Here is a 14,169-nt window from a genome sequence, read left to right on the forward strand (position 1 = left end):
GAGAAAATGAAAGTGTAGTATAATGACATTCTGACAAACGTGTTGGGGAACAATTGTACAATTGTTTTTAAATTCGAATAGTATCAGTAGGCTTGTCACAGGGACAGTCCTGGAGAAACTTTTCTCTTAAATTTAAACCCCAGTTAGCTACCTTTTTTTCTGTACACTGTTAAGACAGTCTTCACACTTCAACAGAGCACACCAACCTTGAGTAATTGATTACTGATGCTGATAAGCACCAAAAGAGTAGACATTCTCTTAAGTTTCTGAGGAATTTTGAAAATAAAACAGAGCATATTACTTCGACTTTGAGTTAACTGCAAAGATTTTTTTAAGTTTGACCCACTGTGGTATAGCAGAAATCCATGTGTGAAATTTTATAGTGTCTAGGTTGCAAATGATGAGATGCTACTGTGAATTGTTGTTTCAGTAGTTACCCACAAGGTGGGGGAATGAATCTTTGTATTTTACTGCTGTTGTCTTACAGCTTTCGTGCCCACCCTCCTCCTGCCTGGATACCATACTGCTAAAATCATCTAGTTGATATGGTCAATGCAGAGCATAGAGCTATAAATCAGAGGCTGTCAGAAGCTATACAAACTGTAGATCCAAGCCTGGACTTTTAAAAGCGTTGGAAAAAATAGACTACAATGATCTTTCACATGTTATTTCTTGCTTGTACATAGTGTTATAGGAATTGGTGCAGATTGCCATGTGCACAAATTTCTTTAGTCGGTAATTTTTTAGAGTAAAAGTCTTTCTGTGTGGTTTTTACTCAAGTGTTTATTCTGCTAATGCTACTGTTGAATTGCAGAAATTGATCTGAAGATGGCTGTGTAACAGTGTGATATAAGGTATGTCCTGTTTTTCTTCTGTGTATCTAATAAATTCAGAGAGATCTGAGGCAGATCAAGAAGCCATCTCAGAACTGTTTAATGGGATTGTGTACTTTTTCTTGCACCTGTTTAGCTAAAGTTAATAAAAATCTAATGTTTCTAAACAGGAAAGATTATGGTGGATATTATACCTATTTCAAATAGTACTTAAAAACTATCTAAGACTGGCAAAAAAAGTGAAAATTAAAAAAATAAGCAATACTGTTCTATATTTGGGTCATGACTGCCACTTCTTACTTTAGAAATTGCCACTATGAGCTGCTGCTAAAGAGAACTAGTCTTCATGCAACTTCCATAGTCAAGTTGTAGGAGCCATTCTTACACTTGTGAGCTTCCAGAACTCTGCAGAATATCATGTATGTTCCTTTGCAGTGTGCAAGAGTTGAAGATGTATTAGCCCATTTGCTCTTTTTCTGTCTGTATTGCTGGTTGCAAGTGTTTTCTTTGTCTGCTTTTAGGATCCTTTCCAATTCCTGCTTTCTAAAGATTCTCTTGCCAATTCTATGGAAAGAAATACCTAAAACAGGAAGTAGGTAATGCTGTCTAAATGTTTAAAAATAATAAATTGGCCATATCTTTTTACTGGCAAAAAATATTTAATGACAGAAATCTATGCTGGGAGGGCATATGGGAGAAAAGACAATCTTCATTGTAGGGGAATTCAATACTTTTAGAACAGGTTGTTTCTAGTATAATCAGGCATAGAGTGCTCTGTGCAAGCTTCTGAGGGCTGCTCAGTTCCTCCTGCCATCCCTCACAATTTCCTAACCCTGTAGCATCTAGGGCACGCAGGCAGGGCCTGAGACATGAGGAGAAGAAAGGAAAGAGGGAGCAAAGGCGCTTCCTTACTGCCAGCGCTTGTAACAACGTTGCTGCCTTACTCCTTTTCTAGTTTCTGCCTAGCTACTCTCATCCTATCCAGGAGAAGACAAGATCTTGTGACTTTCTGTCCCATCTAGTACATCCTGGGTAGCCAGTAAGTAATACATGGATTCACAGAATCACAGAATTTTCAGAGTTGGAAGGGACCTCTAGACATCATCTAGTCCAACTCCCCTGCTAAAGCAGGATTGCCCAGAGCACATTACTCAGGACTGCATCCGGGCGAGTCTTGAAAATCTTCAGAGAAGGGGACTCCACAACCTCCCTGGGCAGCCTGTTCCAGTGCTCTGGCACCCTCACTGTAAAGAAGCTTTTCCGTGTATTTGAACGGAACTTCCTGTGTTCTAGCTTGTACCCATTACCCCTCGTCCTGTCACTTGGAAGGAACCATTGAAAAGAGCCTGGCTCCATCCTCCTTCAACCCACCCTTGAGATACTTGTACGTCATAATAAGGTCTCCCCTCAGCCTTCTCTTCTCCAGGCTAAAGAGTCCCAGCTCTCTCAGCCTTTCCTCATAAGGCAGATGCTCCAAGCCCTTAATCATCTTAGTTGCCCTTCGCTGGACTCGCTCCAGCAGTTCCCTGTCCCTCTTGAACTGGGGAGCCCAAAACTGGACACAGTATTCCAGTTGTGGCCTCACCAGTGCAGAGTAGAGGGGGAGAATGACCTCCCTCGACCTACTGGCCACACTCTTCCCTATGCAGCCCAGGATTCCATTGGCCTTTTTGGCAACAAGGGCACATTGCTGGGCCATGGATAATTTACTGTCTACCACGACCCCCAGATCCTTCTCCCCCAAGCTACTTCCCAGCAGGTCCGCCCCTAACCTATACTGGTACCTAGCATTCTTCCTCCCCAGGTGCAGGACCTTGCACTTGCTTTTGTTGAACCTCATTAGGTTCTTCTCTGCCCAGCTCTCCAGCCTGTCCAGGTCACGCTGGATGGCAGCACGGCCCTCTGGGGTGTCAGCCACTCCACCCAGTTTGGTATCATCAGCAAACTTGCTGAGGATACACTCTGTCCCCTCATCCAGGTCATTAATGAAAATATTAAACAAAATTGGACCGAGTATTGACCCCTGGGGGACACCACTGGTTACAGGCCTCCAACTAGACTCTGTGCCGCTGACCACAACCCTCTGAGTCCTGTCCCGCAGCCAACTCTCAATCCACCTCACTGTCACCTCATCTAGCCCATACTTCCTCAGCTTCCTAATGAGGATGTCATGGGAGACAGTGTCAAAAGCCTTGCTAAAGTCAAGGTAGATAACATCCATGACTCTCCCCTCATCCAGCCAACCAGTTATAACATCACAGAAAGCTATCAGATTGGTCAAGCATGATTTACCCTTGGTAAATCCATGTTGACCACTTCCAATAACTTCCTGTTCCTCAACGTGTCTGGAGATGACATCCAGAATGAGTCGCTCCATTACCTTCCCAGGGACAGAGGTGAGACTAACTGGTCTGTAGTTCCCTGGGTCCTCCTTCTTGCCTTTTTTGAAGATCGGAGTGATGTCAGCCTTCCTCCAGTCCTCAGGCACCTCTCCTGTTCTCCATGACCGTTCAAAGATGATGGAGAGTGGTCTAGCAATAACATCCGCCAGCTCTCTCAGCACTCGTGGGTGCATGCCATCAGGGCCCATGGACTTGTGAATGTCCAGCTTGGCTAAGTGGTCTCTGACACGGTCCTCCTCAACTGAGGGAAAATCTTCTTCTCTCCAGACCTTCCCCTTTGCCTTCAGAGTATGGGATTCATGAGGGACAGCTTTAGCAGTGAAGACCGAAGAAAAGAAGGCATTCAGTAACTCTGCCTTCTCTGTGTCTTCCACCACTAGGGCACCTGTCTCATTCACCAGTGGGCCTACATTTTCCCTAGTCTTCCTTTTTCTATTGATGTACTCAAAGAATCTCTTCTTATTGTCTTTAACTGCAGTGGCCAAGCTGAGTTCTGATTGAGCTTTGGCCCTTCTCATTTTCCCCCTACATAGCTTTGTTATATCTTGATAGTCCTCATAAGTTGCCAACCCCCTTTTCCAGAGAATGTAAACTTTCCTTTTTTTCCTGAGGTCCAGCCAAAGTTCTCTATTTAGCCAGGCTGGTCGTCTTCCCCGTCTGCTTGTTTTTCGAGACAAGGGGATGGCCTTCTCCTGCGCTTTTAAGAGCACCTGCTTGAAGTATGCCCAGCCTTCCTGGGCACCTTTGCTCTTCAAAACTGCTTCCCAAGGGACACTCTCGACCATGCTCCTAAACAGGCTAAAGTCTGCCCTTCAGAAATCCAAGGTGGCAGTTCTGCTGGCTCCCCGCCTTACGTGATCAAGAATTGAAAATTCTATCATTTCGTGATCACTCTGCCCAAGGCGACCTCCAACCTTTACATCCCCCACAAGACCTTCTCTGTTAACAAACAGTAGGTCCAGTAGGGCACTTCCCCTAGTTGGTTCCTTCACCAGCTGTGTTAGGAAGTTGTCTTACACACACTCCAGGAACCTCCATGACTGTTCCCTCTCTGCTGCGTAGTATTTCCAGCAGACATCTGGGAAGTTGAAGTCCCCCACAAGAATAAGGGCAGATGATCGTGAGACCTCTGCCAGTTGCTTATAGAATACTTCATCGGCTTCTACATCCTGATTGGGAGGTCTATAACAAACTCCCATCACGATGTCTGCCTTATTGGCCTTCCCCTTAATTCTTATCCATACACACTCAACACTGTCATCCACACTGTTAAGTTCCAGACATTCAAAACTGCCCCTAACATAGAGGGCCACCCCACCATCTCTCCTTCCTTGCCTATCCTTTTTGAAGAGTTGGTAGCCATCAATTACAGCACTCCACTTGTGTGTGTCCTCCCACCACGTTTCTGTGATGGCAACTATATCATAGTTTCCTTGCTGTACAATGGCCTCCAGCTCCTCCTGTTTATTCCCCATGCTGCGTGCATTAGTATAGATGCACTTCAGCTGGGCTAATTGTCCTGCCACTTTCTTGGGGGGACAAGCCCTAATTCACACCTGATCATACTCAGACACTACTGTAGCTACCAAATTATCACTACCCCTCATGTCTTTGCTGTCACACAATTCACCATCCCCCACCATCACTGGGACAGGCTGCAAGACCTTGCTAACACTTTTACCCAGAAGCACTGGTACGCTTCTCCCAGGCACCACTTTTGTAATCCTGGTTTCATCCCCATCCCCCTTCAAACCTAGTTTAAAGCCCTATAGATGAGCCCTGCTAGCTCTTGTCCCAGGATCTTTCTTCCCCTTCGGGTTAGGCTTCCTCCACCTGTTGCCAGCATGCCTGGTTTCCTGTAGATGAGCCCATGATCAAAAAAGCTAAAGTTCTGCCGGATACACCAGTCTCGGAGCCAGGAGTTAATTTCCTTACTCCTCCTATTTATCCCCTCGTCAACCCCTGCAAATGGTGGGATAGAGGAGAACACTGTTTGTGCTCCCGGTCCCTTAACCAGCCGTCCCAGGGCCCTAAAGTCATTCTTCATTGCCCTTAGCCTTCTGGTACCTACCTCATCACCACCTACCTGAAATATCGGTAGTGGGTAGTAATCTGATGTCTTAACCAGGGAAGGGAGTTTTCTCCTTATGTCCTTAATTCTGGCCCCAGGGAGGCAGCTGACTTCCCTGTGGGATGGGTCCGGCCTACAGATAGGGCCCTCTGTTCCCCTCAGAAAGGAGTCACCTACCACAATTCCCTTCCTTTCTTTCTTGGTTGAGGAAGACCTGAGGCGGCGGGGTGAGTGCCTAGCACTGGGCTCCTCACTGGATGGATCATCCAACAATCCATGGATTGGTTTTTAGTTCCCAATTTAGCCTTTTTATTCTTGGAATTCTGCTAGACATTGTCCTGGGTTAATACCTAGCCTTTTTCAGGGGAGGGTTCCTGGCTTCCATTGGCATGAAGGGCAAACTGAGCTGGCTGCGGTGGCACTGACACACTTCAGATATGCTGAGTAACAAATTCTGGATGGCCTCTCAAGTCTTTCTAGTCATTTTTGTGGCACCTGCCTGACTAATGTAGAGGTATTTGAAGGATTTAGGAGCTTAGAGCAAAGGAAGAATGGGGAATAAAAAGTGGAATGGAGAAACCCGCATAGGCTGGGAAACTTGAGAATCATGTTCTGACTCCAGTACTTGCTTCCTGTGATCTGTAGTCACAAAGTTTAAAATCCTTGTGTAACTTAGCTGTCATAACACTTATGTTTGACTTGTAAGGAGTTCTTTAAAAGTTTTCTTAGATTGAGATAACACTGATTCTTGTCTTAGATAAGAGTAAGTGGAGGATTTCTTGAAGTTTCCTCTGTAGATGTCTTATAATACGTTCTGCCACTAATAGTTGTTTCTTTTCTATTTGCAAATTTGCAATTTTAATTATAAATTGTACCTGTATATAGCACCCACATTCTTGATTTTGCAGGTTATCAGTTTCAAGTCTTCAGAACTATTTGCACACCTCTTTGAAAATAGATCTAACATATAAGAATACGTGGAAGTACTCAAAGGGCTACTAACAAGATAGAGTTTGGGGGTTTTTTGGTGAGCTCAAAACTTCATTTCCAAAGCTAACCATCTATTCTCTTGTATGCCCTCCTATATGGAGGCATATGTCGGAGCCCTCCCTAATCTAAGGACTTAAGCAAGCTTGTAGACCTGGAAAATATATCTTAGCTGAAAGCACATTTAGGGACATGTATGCAAGTAATAAGCATTAAACAATGTGGCTAAAGTAGTATTAAAGCCAGTTAGGCAGGCAGTCTTACCAGTGCTGCAGTTCTGGCAAGGGGAGGCACTGATATTCATCATGGGTCTGCCTTACTGTTTGTTTTGACCCTTCTGTGGACTGTGGCACGTGGAACAGGCCCTTGTGTGACAATATGAAGCACTTAGCAACATTATTGGCTTGGCAAGTTCAAAGGCAATCCAAGCCACTCATTCCTGTTTCTGTGCCATGCCTTCCGTTGAGTAAATCCAGCTGTCCGTCAAACCGAACTCTAAATTAGATCAGGAAACTCACATGGCTTAACACCAGTGAAACCTGTCAGTGGTGGGACTGAGCAGTTGGAAGTAGTGAGATTGTCACCAAATGATTTGTAGCATCAAATCACAAACTTAGCCTAAGTAGCTCTTGTTTTGTGCTTGCTCTTCTGACACGTCATACTTATGTACATCAAAATGAGAACTTGGAGTTTTTAACTACTCAGTTATCCATGTATTTCAGGATTTTGGTTACTGCAATACAGTAGTTAACAACACATTGACAACCTTCCTCCTCTCTTTCAATCATTTGCAGCAGTCAAAGTGTCTATGTGCTAAATGATTGCTTTTCTCTGTTTTGGTTCAGCAAAATAGAAGGCAGCCCTGCGTTTCTCACCTCGGCAAAAGTTGCACCAAAATTCATATATCACTACATGGTATATGTGTATAGTGTGTACCGCTGCATGGTTACAATCCAGTAGACATTGGTGTGCTTGACACGGCCTATATTTGATTAATCAGAGGACAGCTATAGAAGACTTGTGCTTTAGCTGTTCTTCAGCTTCTTGTACCCTATAGGGAACATAGATGTTGCTTGTTCAAACACAGATTGCTTATAAATTCAAATGAGTGATGTGATTCAATGTTGGGAAGAAACTAAAACGGTACCAATTGTCTTAGTAACTTTGAGATCAAACAGACAATGGAAAGGTGGGAAATACATGTTTAAACATTACTCTCTGCCTATATATTAAGTACTGTGATACCAATACCTAAACACAATCAACAAAATTATCTGGCGTGGATTAGTTTAGTAAAGGCATATTGCACTTTTCCTATGCTGGATTAACTTTCTGCCAGGTTAACAGTCAGCTGAGTACCCAGAGCAGGGAAGGAAAGGGGAAGAAGGGGAGTAATTGTGCCCTTTGGATGATGACAAGCTGTTAGGTTGGCTCAGCTTCATCCCAAAAGTTAGCAGTGGCTTCATCACCTCTTCTTTTCTGTGTGCTGGGGTCTGTGGCTTGTTTCTGGAGCACATGAATAATGCTCACGTTGGCAGAGTGGAGTCAACAAAATGCCCCAAACCCAGAGGCACAAAGCAAAGAAGGGAGTGTGCACTCTAGAAGAGAGGCTGTTGGCAGGCAGGCAGGCAATTGATTAATCCACCAATAGATACACAAGTGTGTGATGTTTTCAAGGGGCTATGCCAGATGAGCAACAAGTAGGCAGTTAAATTTCCAAATCCTTCCAACAACATGAGTCAAACAGATGCCAGCGTGCAATAAGTAGGGCATGATTTAGGATCCAGTCACCAGCGTACGTAGTGAAGATAAATTGAAATAAAAGCTTTGCAGGATGAAGTCCATCAAAGGTGCGAGCATACCTACGTGTTTGGGATCAGGGCAGCTATCCACTTGCCACAAGAATATAGTGCTTTCCAAGGAGTTTTGGGAAGAAAGACCTCTTAACATTTCAAGTTTATAAATACACAAGGAAAATGGTGCGAGAGCACAGCGTGTGTCTGAACTGGGGCCACCTGAATTTCTAGCAGTTCAGACAAGAGCCTTAGTGTGCATTTTCGGTGGAACCTGAAATAGATTCAGTTCATGAGATACAAAGCAATGCAGGGCAGAATGAAAGCATTGCCCTTTCAACACAGATGAATGTTTCTACTAGCAGTTTTTCTGAAGAAAAAAGATGCTTCTTTTAAACATCCAGATAGAGATCATAGCATAAGTGAGTGCATGCATAATATATCATTCCACTCTTCCACTAGGCCTATTCTATTACGGGTGATAAGGCCTAGGAAATAAAGTCTTCAGGAACAATGCATTCCCATTTGGGAAAAACCTTTATAATTAAGGTGATTACAAACCCTGCTTCCAGCATTCAGTCTGGACTAAAACTGGGAAGGAGGAGGGCAAAAAAAAGCCCAATATAGTCTTGCATTTCTTCAACAAAGTTACAATGAGTATTGTAAGAGTGGATCATAGAGGAAATTACTTTTATGATGAACCTTTTAAATGTTAAAAGATCGTTTGCGTGCGTGATGAAGGTGCTGTATGCTAGTGAGTACTACTTGTATGGTCTGTATTAGAATATAGGGATAGTGTTAGAATATGAAATTAAGTGAATTTTATGTCTTTTACAATCCTATCAGCTTGTACGAGCTAAGTGATGTACTGGATGAGTTAGCCGAGATCTCCAAAGAAGTGCTGACAAGAATAGTCTATTATGGAGCATAAAAAACATTTTCCGCTTGGAACATGGGAATGCTGTGAGAGTAGCAGACTTCTGCAACAAAACACACGGAAGTGATGGTCATTTAAAGGTATCTTAGCCACTTTAGGAGCAATATTGTATACACTGATAAAAATAATTTAAAGTTTCCTTTCACAGCTGGTTCACCAAGGCATTTGCTGTTCATTGAGGAAGGATGAGCTGGGGATTGCAGTTGTAGTTTGGGGTTGTTGTGCAGTTACTAACACTGTCCCATATTTCTAGTGTGTGTTGCAATCGAATTCTTATGTGCTTTTTAAAGCATCCACACTCCAGTTTCCTATCTGGCAAATAGGATTGCAGTGCTTTTGTAACTGGCTGATATTTGATGTTTTTAAAATTGTCAAGTAATCAAATATAATTATTTAAAACTGGTAACTGAAGATAAATCTCTGTTTAAGTGATTCTAGGCATTGACAGTGCAAGTCTGTCAGTAACAAAGTGTGATAGATTTCTGGTGGTCCTTTGATGTTTTATAAACATCAGAAAATATTAATCCCTTTACACACATTCATTTTGGCTGATGCTTCTAAACTAAAGCATGCCAAATAAATTCTGTCTACCTCTTTGTACACCTAGCTTTTCACTTCTGTAGCAATTACTTGGAGAGTTCTTGTGGGGCACTGGAAAAATACAATAGGAATTGCTGAACAATATTTTAATCAAAATGTATCGATTCACTGAAACCTTAATCGCTGGATTATGTCAAACATGAATTAATTTTTTTTTTATAAGAAATGGGTTTACAGACAGACTGATCCTTTGCTATCCAGCCCTCCTACTCATTGCTTGATGAGATCTAGTTGCCTATTACAGCAGCACACTATTCTTAAACATTTTTTTGAAATGTGTTTTCAATCCTAGTGAAAACAGATGTTTACAACTTAAGAATTTCTTGTACAATCGAATGAATGCATTGAGCCAAAACTCTGAGAGCACACAAATTAAACATACTGGCTTGTTAGCCTTCTGAATAATGTTATACAAAAAAGTTTAGGAAAAAGAGTTATTGTTGAATTTTCATAAACAGAGTATTTTGTTAATGGGAGGGAAAGCAGATTAATTAAAAGCATAAATATTTTGACACGTACTGACTTGAAGGGAAGTTGCTCAGATTCAGTTAAAAACTGAAATCAAAACAAGAGACTTCTCCCTCCTCTTCCCTCTGCTAAGAATAGTAACATGGTGGTGTGAGCACCAGTCTCCCACATTCCAGGTAAACATATGCTGATGAAACTTTTTCCTTTCTTTGATTGTATCATGAAACCTTCAAAACTTAGTGGTTTTGTCCTAATGGGTGATGAAGGAAAAAGTGGAAAAGGTGCTAGTGGAACAGGAAATCAGATTTTTCTCATAGCTGTGAATCTAACCTGGATTTAAAATTCAACTTGGTACTGCTATGTTGTCCTGTTAAGCCTGAGGGGAAAAAAAAATGTCTGCTGAGGACATCAGACCTCTCATAGTACTGTGGAACGGAGAACACAAGACAATGCTGACTTCTTCTCGAGATATCAGTATTCTAGAGAGGCTGGAGCTATATTTCTCCTATGTGGGTGTTTGAGCATTTGAATTGGCCATCTGTAGGGACAGGAAACTGCTTAACTTTGTTTTCTTCTTTGCGAGATATTTCTATAAATCCTGAGAATTAAACCAGAGTTCTAATCTACAGAGGAAATTCAGATGGCTAGCTGTTCCTTCTTACAAAATATATTATGCTTATCTGGAGAGTTTTCCTAAGAACTTTAGAAGGTTTGTGAATAAAAGGAGCGAATATTTTTAGGTTATATTTAAATTGAGAAGTATGTACTTTGTGCGTTCTGAACTCTGCGTTGAGTTAGTTAAAATGGTAGCTCTACTATAAGTAAATTCCTCAAAGATTTTCCACAAAGTTTAAAAAAAGCCTTAAACTTTGCAAAACAAAAATAAGCTGATCCTCTGTGTTTTACTTGTTTCTGTGAGAAACGCGCTCACTCTATTGAATTTTAGTCCGGGGCAAATTCGGTGGAGCAAAGAATATTTATTACAGCGCTGGGAGTTACACAGGGGATTTTTCCTCCTGTGGCTCATTTTTCCTTTACAAACGCTTGTTTTTATTTTGTATTCCTTATACTTATTCATGTTTCTTCTTGGAACATAATTTGCATAATCAATGAGTTTTCAGAACACAACCCACCCTCAATTGCATAATCAATGAGTTCTTGGAATGCAACCCACCCCTGAGCACGCCCCCTCCCTTCTAGTGGTGCAGGTGTTATGCTTCTTCGGGGGTCTTCCTGGTAGTCGTTGGAGGGAGGCTTGAAGTCTTTATGCCCATGTCCTTCTTGTGGCTTCTTCATTCTTTACACTCCTGTGGTTATCTTAGCTAACTACACCACCCTTTGTTCTGCAAATTATCGGTAGTTCTAACTGTTGCTTTTATCTGATATCCTATTTAACACTATCCCTTTTCCAAACGCATAGCAAGCACGCACCCATCTTAGCTGAAGCCATAGCGAGCACACATTCATTTTAGCTGAAGCAAAATTTTTGCCAAATTACTTATTACATTTCTATATCTTCACTGTTGTCAGTGCTGAAGCAGTAAGCACTGTCTATAATACCTCAAATCAGATTCTACTTGCTGAAATTCACCTTCTAAGGCATTTATTTAATACATAATATAACAAAATTGGCTTTTGCTCTGATTAGGCATAGATTTCCCAAGACTCTTATTTCTAGTTCACTGTGAAGTTTATGGCATTTGTCTTGTGTAGGGTTTCTACAGATATGTGCTCATTAGTGAGTCATCAGGATGTTTAAAAGCTCAATAGCTTCCATAGCCCCTGGTTGACTTCAAAGTTTTTGTGAAAGGCCCTCAATTACAAAGCTTTCTGCTTTTGACAGTTCAGTATCTATCTCAATTTTCTCTTTCTTTGCAAAGAGACAATGATTTAAGATTCACTCCAAACATAATGTAAATGATCGATGGTAGCTGACAGTTGCTGTTGGGTTTTTTGTCCAAACAGGTTATATGTGCAGCAAAGTCTGAACAATTAGTCCTGGGTCCGGTTCTCCTTTGGGCTGAAGCTAATTTTGTACACAGTGTTTATTTTTCTTGTTGACCACGTAGGTGTTTTTCAGTGGTTTAGAATCTAGGGAGTATCAGCACTGGCAGTTCTAAGAAAGAACTTGTGATGTTAAGTTGTAACTATCTTGCAAGAAACTAAAACTTTCTTGCCCCGAACAAGCCTATGGAGAGGCTGATACCTGATAATAAATTATTTTAAAAAGAAGTTTTCCTTGGCTTGGTGTTAAATTCCTACAGAGAAGATTCTTGTATTCTATTTGTATTCTACTCTAGACCACAATGTCTTGGCAGTGGCTCATCTAAGGAAATCCAGAAGCACTGAGAAAGCACACAGTTGTCTTTCCTTCTGGCCTATCTTTATTTAAAATTTAAGTACCGTAGAGAAGCAACTGCTGAGTAGTTATTTTTGCCATAGTGATTCTGATGAGCGAATGTGTTCCTTAGAATGTAAATTCTATATATTTGAAGAAAGCAATGAAGCAGAGGAACAAACACATAGGTAGGTTTACGTAAATGAGATCGGGTGTTCTCTAAGATTGCTGAAAACCAGGTTTCTAAGGCTATAGAACTAAATAGGAGGGCTGTGCCAAGACCTGGAAGCTTCCACTTCTCGTCTGAAAAGGATGTTCACTACTTCTTTCTTAAACACTTAATTTATGTGTCCTTTTTAATTACATGTGGTTTTGGCCTTGTAATTTTGAATTTCATTTCACTTTTTTTCCTTTTTCCTGCCTAATAATTAAAACAAGATCGTTGGTACCAATATAATATGGGAGGTTTGTTTTTTTTTTTTTCTGAAAGAAAAAAAGAAACAACCCAAAACACATACACACACACACACCACACACCCCCCCAAACCAAAACAATAAACCCCACCAAGTGCCTAGTCTGAAGCAGTAAGAGATGAATAATGGTATGTTTAACATACAGCTGTTTCTTTTCATGGAAAACATTAAAACATTGTTTACAGACTACAATGAAAAATTGAGGCTATTCCTTAAGGTTGTTTGCAGTGGCCCCATTTTATTCACTTTTCTTTCATTCCTTTCTTGTTTATCTACCATTACATGAACTCTTTCTCTTCTAGTGGATGTTCTGGGGAAAGATGAAGTAGAACTTGTTGGAACCGTTACAACAATGCCTACAGACTTTAGTAAAAGGCCTGTATTGTTGTTATAACCTGTCATTTCCTGCACTATTCTCTAAACAACTAGTTGAAACCCTAAAGATTTCTGTAACTATGAGAGGATGTTAATACGCAGTTGTGTGATTGAATAGTTCTGGCCTGTCAGTCAAAATGAATATTTTGAAAAGTTAAGATCCTCCTCCTCCAAGTGATTTATATCAGTTTTTCTAACATGGTGACTCAAGTCACGCACTGACTAAATCCAGTGACCAGCGTTAGTGCATAGGAAGTCAGAGTCTCAGGAGAAAAGATGCGTGCCGTGGTTTCTACGGGCGTGGCGCGCATTTTTATATTGTACAGACCTGGTAGTAATACAATGCGTACAAAAATGGTTGGGTCTGCGTATTTTCAAAGAGCTTGCAGGGTAAATGCAATGACATATTTGTCAAAGACGGAGGTTAGCAACTGCTTTGGAGCCCAGGGGCCAGAAAGTGTGCAAAACCAGATAGAAGGATTGAGGATGGTTTGGAGAGGAAATCTTGCTTTCCTGTGTTGAGGCCTGTGTGTGTTGGTTGCATTAATGAATGCTGCAGGAAGCATGTGTTACCAATAATGCTGCAGTGACCTGGAAAAAGGCAGCTGGCCTCACCTCGCTTTGTACTGATCCAATGGTAGATCCTTTGGGGTGGAATGGAGCGTTGCTATGTGACGCCTGTGATCTTTCACGTGTGTGGGTGAGCACACTTTGGTTAAATCAGTGAATGCTCATGGAACAGCTGGAAAAGGCCCACAAAAGGTTTTTGTGTGTATATGTCTGGGATGTTGTTGTATCTGTATCTCTCTTAAAAAAAACAAACAAACAAACAAACAAAAAAAACAAACAAAAAAAAACAAACAGAAAAAAAAAACCAAATCAATTTGATCG

The sequence above is a fragment of the Vanellus vanellus genome, assembly GCF_965231255.1.
Source record: "Vanellus vanellus genome assembly, chromosome: 11".
NCBI lineage: Eukaryota > Metazoa > Chordata > Aves > Charadriiformes > Charadriidae > Vanellus > Vanellus vanellus.